General features: G+C 40.8%; 1 protein-coding gene across 1 annotated transcript in view; it reads left to right on the top strand.

Annotated features, from left to right (window-relative positions):
* Positions 1–20,011, top strand: part of SOX2 (SRY-box transcription factor 2) — a 400,076-nt gene that overhangs the window by 99,758 nt on the left and 280,307 nt on the right. The gene's annotated exons all lie outside the window — the stretch shown is intronic.

Below are 20,011 nucleotides of genomic sequence, written 5' to 3'. Positions count from 1 at the left end.
GATGCTGTGTCAGAGAGCTAACGCGATCCTTGGTTCTATAAGCAGGCAAATATCGAGTAGGAGTAGGGAAGTGGTATTACCTTGTATATGGCATTAGTGAGAGCATTACTGGAATGCCATGTCTAGTTCAAAAAAGATTTTGGAAAAAAATAGAAAGGGTTCAGAAAAGAGCTAAAGGAATGCTCAAACGTCTGGAAGACCTGCCTTACATGATGAGACTAAAGAGGCTCAATCTATTTAGTTTATCCAGAAGAAGATTAAGAAGTGACTTGATCACAGTCTATAAGAACCTATTTGGGAAAAAGATTTTTGACAGTAGAGGGTTCTTAAATTTAGCAGACAAAGATATAATGAGATCCAGGGTTGGAAGCTGAAGCTGGACAAATTCAAGTTAGAAACAAGGCACAGATTTTCAACAGTGAGCGTAATTAACCAGTTGTGGATTCTCCATCTCTTGAAATCTTTAAATCAAGATATCTTTCTAAAAGAAATGCTGGGTTTGATGCATGAATTACTGAGTGAAATTCTGTGACCTGTGTTAGGCAGGAGGTCAGGCTAGTTGATCAGAATGGCCCCTTCTGGCCTTACAATCTATGAATGAATAAATGTTGGCTGACCTCATGCACGGGGTGAATTTCATAATGTTGTTGAAATATGAAAGTGGGCAATTGGCAAGCTTATTGTCCTCCCTTTCCCCACAATGTTTGGTCTGATTAAGAGAATTAGATAAGCCGCCCTGGAAAATCCTTAGCAAGATGTGCTCTATTGTGTGGAAGATGAGAGTAAAGTGATAACTCAATTGTAGCTGGGGAGATGACGTTGTCTGTTCTTGGAAACATACTAATATCTGTGCAGGGCTAGCTTGAGGGGTTCTGCATGCTGTCCTAGACAAAATATGAAATGTCGGCCCTTACTGCCCAGCAGTCATCTTAGCACACGTGACCAGAATTCATCGCTGAATCTGGTCCACTGGTTGGATCATTAGCTTGCATGTCGCACTGACAGGGAGTGCGACACGAACGCTAATTGTGCCCCTCTGCCCAGCAGTCATCTGCACAAACAGTGACTGAATTTTCTGCCTATATATCAGAGCTCACCCTGTGTATTAATCTGCCTTTCTTTTCCCTCTGGTAATTCTCATTAACTGAATCGATAATCAAGTGCCACAATCTCTCCAGACGAGAAGTACCTTGTCTTCTATGGGAGCGGGACTGGGAAAATAGATGCCAGCCACTTCAAGCGGAGAACACTGTCTCCTGACGCCATTGTCATCAATACGCTTTTATGATTCTCTGGCAAAAGAGGCCAGCTTGGCAACTGTGGTGATTTTTCATATCTCTTGACTGTGAAGTTTGAGAATCTTGTCTTATATCTTAAAAGAATTAGGACAAAATTGGGCGTATAAAATGTACACCGTGTGTGTGTGTGTGTACACACATGCAGAATATATGTGGTTTGACAAAAGTAGTAATACTAGCATTATAGGTATTCTTGTGTAATGACATAGCACTCTCAGACCTAGGATCTCAAAGCACTTTGTAAGCTATGTACATGCAAGAAAATGCAGCTGTTCTGAGGTTGGAAGATGACAGTCAGCTGGCACAATGCATTACAGTGGCCTGAGAGGAGAGTTTGACTAAGGAAGCTCTACTGTTATGAAGAGTCCCAAATGGTGTGTCAGTTTTTCAGAGCACTAGATGTTAGTTATGTCTCTGAGTACATGAGGTAATGAGAGGAAGGCAGTGTGCTCTTATGGCCTTGGGCAATTTGCTGCACTGGCCTATTTTGCCTTAGTTTCCCTTAGTCATTAGAAGGGGGATACTGTGGTGTTGTGAGGATGGATTCATTAACATTTATGCTATGTTTTGAATATTTATAATGATAGATGTTGTTTCTTGAGCATTGCCAGAGCACCTCTCCCTGTACAGTTACAGATGAAGAGAAGACCTCTGCCCCAAGGATTGCACCATTTAAATAGGAAGATGCTGTTCAAATCTCTATTATATAGAGATTGATTACATGCCAGATAAACTGTAATTAGTTACTAAATCCAAAGAGCCAGTGAAACCACAGGTAGGACGATCAAAAAGAGACCACCTGTTTTAGAGCCCATCTGCTCCTCTTGCCAAAATCACCATGGCCTGTGTTTATACAGGAGGTCAGACTGCATGATCCAATGCTCCCTCCTGGCCTTAAGATCTGTAAAACTTTCCTTTTTCCCTCTAGAATGAAGCATTCCCTCATATTTACTATTAATAGTAGTATTCAGTAGTCATCACTGGGAATGACCACAATGTGGGCTTTTCAGGGTGGGGCTGGCGGGGGAAGAATAGCATTGTCCCTGCTTGAAAAAGCTTATGTTCTTTAAAAGCAAAAGGAAAAAAACCAGACAAATCAATGGATAGCAGGGGACAAGGAAGAACCAACAAGTGAAGTGTCCAGGTGGTGATCGACCACATCCTGGCAATACAAAGTTTTAATGACACAATACTTCTGTGATGAACAGACAATCCAGATCACCCTACAATCATGCTGATATAGGTATTTGTAAGTGTTATACCACATGGCTTGTCAGGAGCTTCAGTGTGACTACTTGTGCTTAAAGTTAGGTGTGTATCTAAGTGCTTTTCTGCATCAGCACAGAGCGCTCACATGTTGCAGAATCAGGACCTTAGGTGCCCATATCTGAGATTCTAGCACTCCTTGCATTATTATTTATTATTTGTATTACCATAGCCCCTAGAAGCTATGCATCATTTATGCATCAGGACCCCATTGTGCTAGGCCCTGTACAAACACAGAACAAGAAGATGGTCCCTGCCTCAAAGACTAGTGATATCCGAGTTTTGAGAGTTAATGTGGAATTGCAGATAAAACAATTCCACACCAATTCCTTAAAAAATGATCGATTTATAGTTTTAAGTTAATTTGACAAGATGATTGCTTGAGAAGACCCTTTCAAGTAGTTTTGGCTCTAAATTGGATTTACTTTAAAATAGTTATGCTCTGCTACATAATGTCCTCAGGAGACCGAATATCTATTGGTTGTCTTTTTTAATCATCTTTGAATTGCTGAGTAATATATGTTTTAGCACTTATGTTCCATTCTGCATCTACAAAACTTATTACAAACATTCACTAATTAATGTTAAAAATATACTTACTATTTATGAATGATGCTTTTGTAGTTTTACTCTGCTTCTCTAATGCCAGCATAGAGAGGATATATCAATGCTTAACTTATTCAAGAAAATGGATGTTTATTATAGATCAACACTTCTTGGTAGTTCTGCCATAGAATTTTGAGAGCATACTGTCATATATTTTCATAAAGGTTACAATGAGAACTGTGCCAAAAAGGGAAATAAACAATGATGAATCGTGTTAACTTGAGAGAAATGAAAACAAAAACCCATGTTCTCCAAAGTGAAAAGGACTTCACTTGTAAGAAAAAGAAATATTATTTTCAAGTTTCAAGGTTGTATTTCAAACTCTGGAAAGCAAGATGTACTTTTACGAATAAAATCTACTTTGAAAGAACTTGACATTTCCCCTTTAAATATAATGACTACAACTGTGAGTATTCAGAGGATTTATGAGATATGTTATGCAGTGGGATCATTAATCATGGTATACTCGAAAAAAAGATCTTTAGGGTGGTTTAGTTGCTGTTTTTTCACAAATTCAATATACCTACTAAATCATGACTTTGTTTTCTTATGCAAGAAAAGAGATCTCACTGCCAGATCAAAGCAAATACTTTAAAAGTTGTCTTAAGCTTTCAAAATGCAAACATTCAGTGTTTTTTTGGAGGACTAATCTATCTGTATTTGCAGGAGCATAAGAGGTGGGGTTAGAATTTCATATCTTAAAATTTGATTTTTCTGGATTTAAAACTATATTATATTTATGGTATGACATAAAGAAAAAGAAGTAAACATGAGTACAGTGCAGAGTACTTATATGGGAATGTTGCTGTTGATTTTGTAATGCAAAGGCCCATATTACAGAATTCAGACTGGATAATGGACACTAGTTTTTGTGAAAAGGAGGAGCATTCTTTCATGGTCTTTTTGAGATTCACAACTTTCGATCTCAGCAGTCCATGTCTAATCACAGGTAACTGAAAACTGTATCTGAATTACAAATTAGTATTTTATTATCTCTGTTTAATATTTCCTCATATAGTGCTTGACTTGAATTTGTCTACATGCTATCACATAGAGATCTATATATCTATTTCCTAAGCAATTTGTAAGACTATTATTTCAAAATGTTTACTTTGTAAACCCTCCCCCCCCCCATTAATTGTGCACATACAATATAGGGATCTGGCTCCCCCTAGTGTATTAAAAACAAAGAAGGGTTTAATCTAACATTTAATAAATTAATAAAGTAGAAATATGTCTGTTTAGGGAAGTGTCATCAAAATTGCCCTTTTCTCTGAAAAAAATGCATTGCACTTCTTTGGAATTATACAAATGAGCAAAAAAGTACAACTTTTAAAATAGATTTTCTTGCACCGTTTTTCTTACCAACTTAAATTTACAATATTCATAAAATAAGAATTAGGAAAGTTAGTTGATAGAAAATTCAATGCTTGACATATTTTAAAGCATCATAATGAGATGTTGGGTTTTTGCATATTGTACATCTAAATTATGTCCTTTTAAAAATAAACCGTGACAAGCTGAATTGTTTAGGGAAGCACTTTTTTAATGAAAGTGTTTAGTTAAATCTTTTTTCTTCTTTTTGTAGCTGTTATACTGTATGTATCTAATGAAATCATAAACTGAAAATTATAGCTTCATTCTAGGGAGTGCGAAGACTTATTCCAACAGATGGCATCAAAACACCGGTCTGAACTATATGATTGCTGATTGTTAATTGCTTCTGTAAAACAATCCTTTTAAACAGAGTAATGCATTTTATCATACAGATTATAGTTCTACGCGTTTTGGTTTTTCAATGTGTGTTAACATTTTCTCCTCCAGTGTAAGATTTAGTGTTTGCCTAATTATCAGATTAAACAACAGTGACTCTTTTTTTTTTTTAAAAGAAATGAGAACAGGCAGATAAAGAATCATGAATCACAATTTCTGTTTATTGAGAAAATGCTAAATTACTATATAAGTGTGTGCTTTTATAATATATAAAACGAGGAATGGACAGAGGTGTGTCTCAAATATGAAAATAATGGATCTAGTCTAGCACACCTTCCTTGAGAAATTCCCACTGACATCAGTGGGAGTTTTGACTGTCTAAGGAAAGCAGGATGCAAATTGATAGTGAAGAATAGCTATTAATAATTATGAAATCAATACCCCTGGTTATTCATTTGCATTGTTCTTGCACAGTAAGGACTAAGTTTGGGCATTTTATGCAAAGACAAAACAGATGGGGAAAATCCTTGTGTGGTTGTCTTTATTTGGTTGATCCAACTGTAGCTATGTATATTGCATGACATGAGGGACCCATATTTGTTTCTTGGAGACTTTCTCTCATTCCTTACTCAGTAAGCTTGAGAGCATTCTAGAAGTGGTATACTCGGCTTTGAGTAGAGTGGTAAGCCTTGCACCTTTCCAATAATGACGCCTACTTTCGATCAAGGGGTAGTGCTGTCTAGTTCCCCTGGGGAATCCCATCCTGTTTTTCAGCTGTTGTGATTCAGTTCTTGATGAGGTGGGTTCTCATAAAGGATTGTTAGGACCCCCTCGAGGCCAGTGTTGCCTGGATTTAGTGTGGTGCAGCGGTGAAGCTAAGTTCAGCTAGAAAACCAAAAAGAGATTTATCTATTGTAGGACTTTTAGTCAACCTTGTGACTGTGATGATAGAATAACTAGCGGGTCTGTGCTCCATTTCCGTCAACTGAATGGAATGCCAGGTCATTGAAGTGTGCTGTGATATTGCCATTTACTGCCTACAGCTTACATAAAATTTGAGCCCTATTACTACTACAATGAGTGAAGATTCTCCTTTTACCTCAAGTGGTAAAGGACTGTGGTTTCTGAACTAAAGTTCTGTCCCTGCTGTCATACATATTTGTGGCTTAGCTGGCATTTATGGTGTGTGTTTGCAGCCATGCCTGGTTTAATTCTCTGCTTCTGGTCTTGCCAGACCTGCATGGCCTATAGGCAGCACATTTAATCCCTGTGGAAAGGGGTACCTTCTGTTGGTCAACATGGCAGTCCCTGTGGCCCATTTTAAAAAAATGGCATTCAGGGTTTTGACAGGAGTTCCATTCAGTCCTCTTCTCTTATGAAGACCGTGATCATGATGGTGCACAGGGTGAGGAGGTGTAAAGCAGGAGAAATAGAGGGACAGAGGTAGGGATATGCAAGAGGCTAGGTGTGAACCAATTCCATGTTGTGCCTAGTGAAGACTTATACAACTTCAGTGTTTAAATCAAAATTTACAGGAAGAATAAGTCTACACTGAAAGTGTTGATGTGGACACAGTGGCAAAATGAGGACAGACACATGCATGGAATGAAGTGGCAGGAGGCAACTTCTATTAAACTTTTAACACAAGGGATGGGCACTACACCCCATCACCCATACTCTCCTATACCAGGCATTTAATTGGTTTCAGTGCTGGGTTTACAGGGCTCTTTACCATTATAACCCGTAACTGGAACCAGGGTCATAGGACTCTTCACTATATAACCCATAATGTGGGGTGGGCTCTCCTCCACCTACCCCCCAGGACTAGCTCTCTCTGCATCTTAGCACCCTCCCCTCTGTAAGGGGGACAGAGGGTGCAGCAGGGTGGGGACTTCATCTTGAGAGTTGGTCTGCAAAGGCCACAAGATCTTACCCTATCACATGAACCCAAGACCTATCACAAAAATCCCGGGTCTTTTACCTCTGGGACCATTCATTTTATTCTCTTAACCACACTGGAAACTGGCTGCAAGTTGTGACGAGTAAGTCATACCACCCCAGTACCTCAGTTAGGTACCATGTGTGTTCCTACTTAATCCACTGTGGCCTGCAGGTGCTGCGAGGAAGGCAAAAAACTCCTTGGTCCTCCACCAATTTGGCCTATGGGAGAAAAAATTCCTTCCTGACCCCCCTAAACAGGTGATTGGCTAGACCCACAGCATCTGTCAGGCTGGGTTCCCATTTGTAGTTCGGGGGGGTCGGGTGGGATGCTGGAATGGAGCTGAAAGAGGCTCCACATGGCCCCTGCACTGGGTTAAATCCTGGGAGCTGCAGAACGCTGGCCAATCAGCACTGTTCTCCCTCAATTGGCCAATGGATGCCGGAGACTCCTAGGGGAGGAGATACCTATTGTCCCTTGGCAGGTGCCTCCCTCTCTTGCTTCTGGGACTGTCTCCCTTTCATCAATTGGCCCCATCATATTTCCCCCACCCATTGATGCGGGCGGGTGGCATTTATGAGTGAGATCTTTCTCAAACGGGATTGAGGTTATGAATGAAGGCTTCTTAGCCCCAATGTACAAATAGTGTTTTAATCCCCGTTAAGTCCCAAATAGGGATTTGTGACAGTTGTACATGGCATCCTTGTTTGCCATAATGGATCCTCCGGCAGGGGGTGGGGCGCTGTATTCTCGTCAGAAAGGAACACTTTCACTTCCAGCCCCCCAGATTTGTATTCCCTAGTGCTGACACCAGCTGCAGTAAATGGCAAGTAAACTGAAAAGGGTCCTCCACCCCTAAGTTGAAATACATAGTGCACAAGCATGTCCGCAAATGAGAGATGTAGTGGCCCTAGAGAGATAGAGGAAACAATACTATTTATACCTCCATCCCCAGATCTGTTTGCTAGTGTACGGGGCCCCAGTGCACTCTGTAGCACTTAAGAACATTATGTGGATTTCAGACAATCCCTGTAGTATTTTAGTACCATTAAGTTGTTTGGCAGCAGCAGAGGCTGGTGACATCTGAAAGCGGTTGAACAGAACTGACCAGTAAAAGTAAATTGGATTCTTTTTACAGCATTATGTAAAGATGATGATGTGTCTGATTCTGAACAGGGTAGAGAACTCCAATTACTTCTCCCCAGGAGAAGGGAATCCAGGAAGGAAATTTTGGCTCTAAATGGCAGTTCCTTTCTTGGGCTGCTCCTGGAATGGTGTTAGTATGCACTGCCACTTACTGTGGGCTAGGAGAAATATGTCAATCTAGATGACCAGCCCTATGGAAGAACCCCTTTATTTGGTACATGGTACCATGAGTTTACAAACAGTTTAATACTGTTTATTTGGGAATGGAGAAGAGTAAGATGATATATAGTTGAGGTATATAAAACAATGAATGATATTGAAAAAACCACTCAGGTGCTCTAAGTCTTTCCCATAATATTAGAACAAGAAGGCACTCAAAGATATTAAAAGGCAACCTAATTAAAGCTGATAAAAAGGGATTTTTTTAAATGCAACATTAGTCAGTGGAACTCACAGCCACATTATATTATTGAGATGCATAGCAAGTTTCACAATAAGGGTTAGACTTTTCTATAGCTGATACAACATTTTAGTGCTTTTACTCTTCAAAACAATTCACAACAATTAGTTAATCTTTATACCTGCTTCATAGTCATGTTATGTATTATTTATTATCCCAAATGGGGAAATTGAGGCAGAGGTTAACAGTTGGACTTTCAAAAATGTCTGGGTCCCACAACTCCAACTGAAATCAGGCTGTAAGGGATCTTCCAAGGTCACAGATGGCATCAGAGTCAGTATGGGAACACAGAAGTGCCTGGTTCCCAGCCTGGGGCTTAGGCTATTATATTATGCTTCCCTAAGAATATTATTTGCAGTTGCACAAGGATAGCAATGAAAAGGCTTATCTAGCTTCGTGCTACTACCAGGTGGACCTTAAAAGATTTCTCCTTCTATTTTATAGTATTGCACAAATATGTCCAAGGTGAGGGTTCCTCTTCCGCTGAATCATTTTGAGTGGACCACAGGACAGTAACCGAGATGTACCACTGGAATGGTTCATTATGGTCATTGTTCTGGTCAAGCGTTTGTGTGTGTGTTTTAAGAGAACCTAAAGCTAGGCTCCTGAATCCTTATTTAGGTACCCGGATAAATGGCCAGATTTTTACAGTTATTTGAAAATCAGGCTCCTTATTAAGGTGTCTGAATATAGACTTTGGAGCCTAACTTTTGACACCTTTTTTAAAAATGTTGGCCTCTTTTTTTTTTTTTAATCTTTAAGACAAAACCCAATGAATTCTCTCGGTGAGGGGCTAGTTATAGCCAAATAATGAACATGTATTTGTGTTGTTCATATCTGCAGTTCATTCTTACAGCCAGATCTACAGCATCAATGTGTACCTGAAATGTATTCAAAGTGTTATATGATGCCCTATACAGGCACAAAAAACAACAAACAAATGGGCGATTCACCTATTAATCTTGTTGATGGGGATTTTGCCTTTAGCACGAATGATGCAATGTATACAGTGTATGGACTATGAGAGAAATCGCCAACACTTGGTTTAAAATGGTAGAAGGTATTTTTAACTACTTGCAACATGCAAACCACAAAACTGTGATATTAAACTAGGTACGATCTAAGTTGTATGGGTCAATCACCCAAAGAGGTATCATCTGTTAATATCACAGGAGATTTTCACAATGAACTAGGCTGTAGAAGTAGGCCCGCCTGGCAGAGTTGTAATTAAATTGTAGAAATAGTCAAATCAGTAGTCAGTTTCACTGATTGCCCTGATAAGCCATTTTACAAACAAAAATAACAAGAAATCAGAAACATAGCAAATATGCATTTGGGGGTCTGACTTTACACCGTTAAAATTAATGGGAACCTCACTATGGACTGCAGTGAGCATAGGCTTATGCCCTTGTTCCATGAAATTTATTACACATCACAATCTCATGCCACATACAATACACTCTTCTGCCAGCAGTTTAGATCTGCCACTCAGATTTTAACTAGTGCAGCATAGCAAGAGCAGGATCATTATCAAACCTGTTAACTACTATTCCACCAAAGCTATTGTCACAAAGACATTTTTCGGCTACCCTTACTCACTCGAGTAGTCCTTTCGCATGCTGGTAGTCAAATCGATTTCAGTGGGACTAATTGTGAGAGGTATTGGGCCCTCTTTGACAGTAAATCAGTAATAAATATGTAACAATTCAGTTTCATTCATAGTATCCATCTCCAATGTGCAAAACTATCTTTCATAATCCAATTATAAAATCTGTCACTTTCCCCATTACTATAATTAATGTTTGAGAATTGGCTTTTCCTTTTGTATACCTTTCAAATGTTGTCTTATTGGGGTCATTTTCTTATAGAATTTGCGGCTTTCCTCAATATTTTAATCCAGACTGTTTTTTCCTGCTACTGTCTCTGTTATTGTAGCTTTAATGTTTCACGTAAAAACGTATTTCAGCGGAACTCCATATTATAGTGACCAGAATCGTACCGAAAAAAGAATGCCCATTTGGTCCCAAATACGGATGTTTTATTGTGTTTATTTTTAAGGGTCTCTGGACAGAATTAAAATAAATGAATCCTACAAACATCTTCATTATGAAACATCCCAGGGAAAAAAAAGGAGACTCTGAATTAGGACTGTATTCTTAGCATAGTTCATAATAAGTGTTATCTTTATGACAAGCTTGAACATAAATTGCTGAATCCCTAACAAAAAGCATGTGAAACAATTGGCTAATTAGGAAAAGAAAGGCAGGGGGAGAGCAATATTTGTTTTCCTTCACAGCCTAGATAAATAACGCTTAACATGAATACATAACTTATTTTGAATGATCTGTTGTGTCAGTATCTGGCACATCTTTTTCAGTGACAACAATTAAGGATATGTGTAAATGGAAATGCAGACTATCAGTCATTGTCCATTTCCTGGTAGTGAAGCATACAGCCTGCCTTCCCTGCAAGATCATTTTGCCAGGATGGGAGTGTGCTGGTCACAAAATGCAGAGCTGATTACCTCATCGAAACACATTAATCCTGGCAAGCCCAACCACTATAGAGGGACCATTGTCTGTAATAGGTCAGTTGTTAGATGGCTTTCAAACCTGTCTGTGGGTATACATTTATTTACTTACCTACTGGAGCAAAAGTGATATGTCATAATGAAATCTGAAGTTGCATGAAGAATAAGATATATCAACCTGGATGTTAATGAAAGGGGCAGACAGCCAAATGTGCTTCCCTCAGAGAAGGGAAAATATACTTTAGTCAAACACAAGTTATTGGGTTCAAATGCAGGAGTAGCCGGATGAAATTCTATACAGAATGTCAAACTAGATTATCTAATGGTCACTTTTGGCTTTAAAATCTTTGAATCTTAAACTGGAGAGAGGGAAAGCACAGAGCATATTTTAAAACATTTATTCTCATTCTGTTATATGGTAACATGAGATTTATATAACAGGAGTGAATATCACAATTTTTCATTTATTAAAATGTGTACACCACATTCCAGAGATTCTACAACTACTGCCATGCTACTGTGCTATTAACATCAGACTGGCTCCAGTACAAGCTGCTATAAAATGTTAAAAAGCAACCATATACCCAGAATAAGTTTCACAACCTCTCCAGCCACCACTTTAAGTTGGACACATGGAAGTATTTAGAAGCCATCGGTCCACCAATAAGTCTGGTTTCCCCAAGATTATCAGTTTATAACATAGAAAATAATTAATTTCAGTCATGACTATGCAAAAGGATTTCAGGCATTAATCTGAAAATACCTTAAAGATGCTAAGTTTTGTCTTAATTGTAAATGTGATAAATAACCCTGCTGTTCATAAAAACTCTTCCTTAGGGAACCTTTGAAAGTTTAAAAATATATGTTCCGGGCTCTTTTGTAGTACAGGCGTGAGGTGTGTTGCTCATGAATACTCTTTTTAAAGAAAAATTAGTAGTCTTTTTTTCCTTTAAAAAAAAAGTGGGAGGGATTAGATTGTGGAAAAAAAACTGAGGAAAGAATAATAATATATAAATAGGGCCCTACCAAAGTCACGGCAATGAAAAACGCATCACGATCCGTGAAATATGGTCTCCCCCCGTGAAATCTGGTCTTTTGTGTGCTTTTACTAGGGGACACCAGCATTTCTCAAATTGGGGGGGGTCCTGACCCAAAAGGGAGTTGCAGGGAGGGGGTTACAAGGTTATTTTAGGGGGTCGTAGTATTGCCACCTTTACTACTGCACTGTCTTCAGAGCTGGGGGGCTGGAGAGTGGCAGCTGCTGACTGAGGGCCCAGCTCTGCAGGCAGCAGTGCAGAAGTAAAGGTGGCAATACCGTACCCTGCCATCCTTACTTCTGTGCTGCTGTTGATGGCGGCTCTGCCTTCAGAATTGGGCTGCTGGCCAGCAGCCGCCGCTCTCCAGCTGCCCTGCTCTGAAGCCAGCGCCGCCACCAGCTGCTGCGCAGAAGTAAGGGTAGCAGTACTATACCCCCCCTACAATAACTTTCTGACCCCTCCCCACAACTCCTTTTTGGATCAGGACCTTCAATTACAATGCCATGAAATTTCAGATTTAAATAACTGAAATCATGAAATTTACGATTTAAAAAATCCTGTGACCATGAAATTGACCAATATGGACCGTGAATTTGGTAGGGCCTTTCTTATAAAACTGGTTTAAAGGATATTACCAAGGCTGGGAGTTTTCAGATTTAATTTTCCCATTTTTTCCTCTATTTCTCTGTATTTATCTATCTGTCTATATAAAATCAGGAATCTGGCACGGCTGCTACCCCTCTTGATGCAAGCATACCATAACCACACAGATAAGTGTCTTAGTTCAAAGGCCACTGACTGCAGCTTCATCACCAGAATGCCACTATACTCACTTTACAATGTCACCCAGGCTGACAAGGGGAGTGTCAGTTCTTATCTACAACCCTGTCTGTCAAATTTTTATCTGGGGAGATTAGACCCACCAGATCTTGTCTGATATCTAAGCAAGACCCTATTTTCACCATCACCAGCATTTGTGTGGCTTAGCTCCACTTGCTCCCAGACCTATGCCCAAATTTTGGGGGGAAAGCACCCACCTTCCACCACAAAGAAGTCCTGCTTACCTGGTTGCAATAATAAAGAAATAATAATCTAAGACCTGCTAAATGCCAATGCTACCTTTTGCCACATCTCAGCACTGGTCAGATGCAACCATCATGTCTGTCACCAAAGGAGAAAGTGTACGGAAAATGCTACCAAAGAACTAACAGTAAGTCCTTGCTGCTGACCTCAGCTGGATGCAGGAGAGAAGAAAATGCTTGTGCAGTACAGCCAAAATGCTGAGGAGAAATTCCTTCCAGCTCCCAGATATGGCAATAGGACAAACCCTATGCAAGTCCATGAACCTCTAAAACTTAAACCAGCCCTTATCCCAGCCATTTCCGTCTCATACAGGGTTTACAGTTTGGTTCAATGACTCTCATCACCTCCACTATACAAATTGTTCCAACACCCTTCTTACCTCACCTACCTCATCTCCCTAACCCAAAATTGTGTTGCCAGAATGTGTGAAAGGGTCAAATGGGAGGCCTGTTGTGGGGGAGAAGTGCGAGTCCTGCCTCCAGGGAGGTGGGAGGCCTGGATGTCGGAAGTCAGGTCCTGCCCCAGGGGGAGATAGGAGGCCCTCAAAGGGAGGGGACGTGCAGAACCCACTCTGCACTCAACCTGCAGTAGTGGCTTCTGTCCAACGGGGCTGGCTGGACTTGACTTAGTTACCACTGTGGGAATTTCAACCTAGTGCACAGGATGGCAGCACTGCTCAGGTTTGGCCCAGCCACCACACTGTCATGATGATGGGGCTAAATGTGATTGAATGGTGCTGTGACCCCATGCGCCAGGTCACAATGCCATTCACAGAAATTTGGTCTGCCTGGCCCCCCATCAGTGGAGCGAGCCAAATCTGGGTGGTGCTGCCTGGAGCAAGAAGCCAAGCCCAACCAGCCTCATGGGACAGGAGCTTCCCCTATGGTACGCATGGCGTGCTTATTTAGTACTTATTACATTGTGTATGTTATGTGAGAAATATTTGGTAAGCCAGATATTTTTTGCACTAAAGCTATTTACTGGATTGTGACAGGCCATCAAGGTTTACCAATGGGTCCTGAGCCCAAAAAGATTGAGAACCACTGCTCCACAGGGTTTTGAAATCTCTGAATACCCAGAGCATGCCCTGCCTCCAATCTGCAGGCAAGGTGGGAAGGAGGGGAAACCAACTCTGGTGCCCTGTTGTCAGGCCTGACAGTTACAGATCCATGTGAAAGGGCAGGGACATAATATCAGAGCAGGCTTAACGGGGGGATCCCTGTGCAGTGAGTTGGGAATCCCCATTTTATAACTCGTAATAGCACATTTAATTGGTTATGGCTGGCTACGTATGCGTCTACACACGCTACGCAAGTATGGAACGATAATGGTGCTGTGCATTTCTTCAGGATCGCACAGTGCTTTGCAAATACTAATGCATTAAGCTTCATGGCACTCCTGAGAGCAAGGCAAGCAGGATCCAGATCTCTGAACTCAGTCCTGTGGGGGGTTTTTTGTTTGTTTTTGGTTTTTAGTCCACTACACTCTGTTCCTGCTGGCGCTAAAGGCAGCTGGCCTTAGGTCTGTGTATTAAAGCATCCATTACTTCCAGATAACTTCTTATACTGTTATTTCCTTATATATGTCGCTTCATTGATATGATGACTCAATCGTCCTCCTCCTGTTTCATTATATCACCAGCATGCCTCCGATCAGAAGCTTTCCTGAGCCCATTTTGTGTATAATGTTTCAGCACTAATTCTCCTAGTACAGGACACTGCTCCTCACACTCTCATTCCCTATCCAGAATTACATTAGTAGCTTTATTTAACATCACATACTGCGCAGGTGCTGCAAAATATTGTTCTACAAATGAAGGCCCATAAACATAAAAACTGCCAGCAGCAGGGTCATACTCATTGCTAGTAGACGATATCACGGTTTCAAGTTCCCCCAAAGCAGAAGCTTTATCAGTCCTCAATATGGCCAGTTGAGCTTGGCAAATATTTTCGGCAGCCAACTGCTTGTTGCTTAGGTACTATGATGATAGGCCCCTTAGAAATCCCTAGATACATGTTCCATGAGATGCCTGCAGTTTCTCACAACAGATCATATGTACTGAAAAATGCATAAGCAAAGGATTTTATTGAAAAATGAGGTCAGTCCCACTTGCCCATTTGCAGAATGGACATGTGTATAAAGGAGCTGCTGAAAACAACTACGAAAACAAAATAGACACTTGAGAGACAGAAACGGTTCTGATGTGAAGACTGTATTCCCTTCTTTGCTATCTGCTAAGTAGTTCTTTGCCTTTGTCTCTCAGTGAAACCCCTTTCCCTGTAACTCACTGAGTGAAGTCTCATTATGAAATGGCCTGCAAGAGGTGAGGGAAAGAGGCAGCATGTGCTTTCTCTGTAAAGAAGAAAGCTGGTGGCTGTTATAGAGTATTAGTGCTTAGGTCCTGCATAGCTGGTCCCCCTCTACTAGCCAAGTGCTCTGGCATTCTGGAAACACGTGTGTGTTCACTTTAATTCAAGCCTCTCTACACTGGAAAAAAAGTTCACCGGTTGGTGAATGTATAGCACTGGCTGTGGAAAAACGCTGCATGAACACTTGATGAATGAATGAGGCAGTTTAGGTGATGTCCAGCTATGTGAAACAGGACTGACCAAAGGTGCTCCTGGAACTGCCAGTTCAGCAGAGATTCTGTATTGGCAGATGCAGTAATGGTATCCTGGAGATATCTGTTGATTCTCTGTGTAGCCAGTCTCAGCTGAATCCTGGCGGTTGGGACACTACTGTCAAGTCCAAAGTTCTCCAGGCTGTTCCACAGGGACCTTTCCCCATGTGAACTTCTGGCTTCATGTTGCTGTGATTCTGTCCAATTTGTATCATAACACTTGGCCTTTGGATCAGGGCCTTCTTGAATGTACCCAGTCAACTCTAACAATTGTCTGTTTCCAGTGGTTTTTCTTTCTCCCAGGCAGGAAAGCAACCTTGGTATTTTGAATCTAGGGTCCATGTACGTAACCAGGATGCAATGCTCTTGCCTCTGTGTTTCGGTGATTTGCCGGTTATCTTTCATTGTTTGCAGCATTTTGTGTGACAGGGCTTGTCCAGAGCTTCCTGCCTGTATTGCTGGAACAAAACCGTGATTGTCTCTACATAAGCATATCCACGATAGCACCCTACTAATACCAGCATCATTACCACTGACCAACTTCTTGAGGTGTTGCTATGAGAGTCCCTATGAGTTGGCCCTCTGCTTTGTGCCAAGTGCAGACTCTTCACCTTCTCATAGACTTTCAGGCCTGAAGAGATCATCATGATCATCTCATCTGACCTCCTACATATGGTAGGCCACAGAACCTCACCCACCTACTCCTTTAGTAGACCCATAACCTCTGGATGAGTTACTGAAGTCCTCAAATCATGATTAAAAGACTCCAAAGTATTGAAAATTCACCATTTACATTAGTTTAAACGTGCAAGTGACCTGTGCCCATGTTGAAGAGGAAGGCGAAAAAAACCCCAGGGTTTCTGCCAATCTAACCTGGGGAAAATTGCTTTCTGACCCCAGATATGGTAATAAGTTAGACCCTGAGCATGTGGGCAAGACCCAGCAGCTAGACACCTGGGAAAGAATTCTCTGTATAACTTAGCGCCCTCCCCAACTAGCACAGGCAGTGGCTTCCTCCTGTCCCTGGGGGTGCTCAACCCCTGCTCAGCCCCAGGCCCCACTCCACCTCTTCCTGCTCCCACTCTGCCCCACTCCACAAGCCCCCTCCCCCGAGCACATCCCATCCCCACTCCTCCCCCTCCCCCCAGAGCCTCCTGAATGCCACGGAACAGCTGAGGTGCTGGGAGGGAGGGGAGGAATTGATCGGCAGGGCCACCGGCGGGCAGGAGGCGCTGGGACGGGGGGAGCTGGCTAGCGGTGCAGCACCCATGGAGTCTGTGCCTATGCCAACTAGTGTCCCACCATCGGCCATTGGAGATATTTACTACTAGCAGTCTCAGATCCTCACCTTCTCCTCTGCTCATTTAGCAGGCTTGCTGGGTAAGTGGAACAGCATGGATGAAAATGGTGTCTTGGCTATGTGTTGCTTATATAACCAGTTCAACACACGGCCTTTGGGATTCTGCTGCCTGGCCAACAGCTGCTTCATCTCATTACTGGGAAGATGATTCGCCCCTTGACATTTCTGGGGAAGACGACATGCATCGCATCAATGTTGCAAATGGCTGCAGATCTTGACAGGAGTCCTGTCTGTGTTCTCATCTGTGAGGGAGATCCTCTACTGCTGGGTTGAGGCAGTATATGTAGCAAACAGTTGAGTTTTCAGTTTGGCGGTTGAATCAAAAAATCCCCCAAATGTTTCATTTTGGTTTGACCTGAAACCATTTTTTTCCTGTTTTTCCATTTTGTTTTGGTCATTTTATTACCCGTTTTTGTTTTTTAAATAAATCTAGCTAAATTTGAAATGAAACATTGCAAAATGAAAAGGCTAAACGACTTTCTCAAAAACAGAAATAACCCAACCGAGCTGAATTTGACTGGAATTCATGAATAGCTTTGGTTGACCTGAGATTGCATTTTTCAGTGAATAACTATTTGAAAAATTTCACTTAGAAGCCAGCGTATGCGTGGGTAGCCTGCATCTTGTGCATTTATCAAGGCCGGGAACTCGAGGAAGGTTCAAGGCGAAGGTGGTCAAACACTCTTCTATACAGCCAGTAGTTTATTCAGAATATTGCTGTGTTCTTTCTTCCATCCACACCTGCACAGTGTGGTATGTTACTCTGTGCTGTGGTTGCTGATGCCAACCCAGTATTCATTAATGAACACTAACCAGCAGTGGTTTCCTTCACTAGTGGCCCAGAAAGGTAAAGATTTATGATTTGCTTAAATCCTTTCACACGATTTATCTGCTGCCTAAACTGCTTCCTGTTCCTGAAAGGTTCAAAGCCCCAGTGTCTTTGATGGAATAGAAAAAATACCATAGGAGGAATCTTTGGCCCCATTGAAGTCAATGGCAAAACTCCCACTGATTTCAGTTGAACAAGGATTTCGTCAGTTGTGACCAGTTATAACTAACTGACACATCTTGGAGCTGAATATCCATTAATACTGTCTACTGTATGCTTAAAAATAAAGAAATCTTATTTCATCATGGTGATGAGGGCAGTAAGAATACTTGCATGGCTAGAGAGAGTGGAAACAGAGCCTGGGAGTCATCCTGATCCCTCCCCATTGACCAAGGTATCACAGAGGTCTTTAAACACCATGGAGCATACAGCATGTACTGTACTGTATATATGTAGTAGTACTGTTGCCCAGGTAGGCTGAATGAAGGTCAGAGTTTTAATTCTTCACTTCTGGCTATCCTTGTAATTGTGGGCTTGTGCTATTTGTATACAGAAACATTAAAAAGCCTCTTTTTGCAGCATATGCTTTTATGACATTGTATAAAAGGGGTGTTTTCTCTGTAAGTTTTTTGCAAATATCTGCTCTTCTGCCATAAATTTGATCCATGTATGGTTCCCAAGCCAATTCCAGGTTAAACCACCAAATAAAGTGACTATTTTTATTATTATTATTGTGTATTAAATTACCTGTTTGAAATCATTTTTATGTGCATCGTAGTAGTTAGATATCTGTGCTCTAAACCAAAAACACTTCAAAACCCGCTTATAGTTGTATATGGTATATGGTATGTTTAATGGGTCTATAGTTGAATCTAAGTAGTAAGGGACTTTTAAAGAAACATTGCTTAGTGTTTCTATCCTAATGGGATAAATGTCATATTTTCACTATTGCTCTATATAAAATCTATTATGCACAGTATTAAATAATTCCCCAAATCTTGATTTACCCAATTGAAAGTGACCCTGGTCATAAATTCTAAGCAAAGGAAGGCTCTGATTCCTTGATCTTTGGCACTCTTTTGTTAAAACAGAACATGGTGTCTTAAATCAGCAGAATAATTTAGGAATGGTAGATACTGAAACAACTAATTTTTCTTTCCTGTAATCTGCATAGACTTCAAAATGCCTACAAAGCACAAAGTGCCAGTTCATATAATTTGTTGGCAAGGATAAAAAGAAGAAAGGAAATGATTTCCTAAGCGTGTGAATCAGCCCAGCTTTAACAGATATTTTTCTGTCATGTGCAGCCTGAGGGCTTATGCCTATCTGAGCTTTATTTGACAATTACCACTTGCCAGCATAATTAAATGATAATTTATAAATACTGAGAGAGCATTATGGGGAAGAGCAAATAGGTGCTTATCAGGGCATTGAATAAACTCGATCTGCCTCACTGGCAATTTTCATCTCTTATCTAGGTTGTTAACTGGTCTCCTTTTTTTTTTTATTTAGGTTTGATACTGTTGGATTGATTGTACCTACCTACCTATATTTCTGAGCTTTTTCATATTTCCACCATTTCTTCTTTTTATGTTGCTTTTGCCATTGATATATTTACGAAACACTATGTGGAGTTTATGCCGTATGGTAAAATGAGCAGCAGGTGATGTATCATACATGCCTGTATGAAAAATGAAAACAAAATCCATACAGATTTTGTTTGTTGTTTTTAAATTCATAGGTTTTTTAGTGTGTGTTTTTAAAATTCCTTTTAGTTAGCTGTGTTTTGCCATTTATTATGTTTCTCAGAGTTTCCTGATCTTGTTTGTTTCTCAGTGTTTTTTTGTGTGTGAAGATTTCTGAATAAGAGGAAAGCTCTAGTGTTGCAGTCAATGATGGATGCAAGTCAGTTACAAAGAAACTGCTTCATATCCCTGCTCAGATAAAAATGATACTGTATAGGCAACATGGAAATTCTATCATGTTCATGCTGGATGTAAAAATTACCGAGGAAAGAATTCCAAAGGGCTGAGGTCTTTTGTCCCATCAATGTTTCTTCACTAGGTCCTTGAGTCATTATAAACAGTAGCGCAATTTCTGCAAAAGCATGCTGCTGGAATATGG

The sequence above is a fragment of the Natator depressus genome, chromosome 9 (assembly GCF_965152275.1).
Source record: "Natator depressus isolate rNatDep1 chromosome 9, rNatDep2.hap1, whole genome shotgun sequence".
NCBI lineage: Eukaryota > Metazoa > Chordata > Testudines > Cheloniidae > Natator > Natator depressus.
Note: the sequence above shows the minus strand (reverse complement) of the source record. Positions and strands in the feature narration are given on the sequence as shown.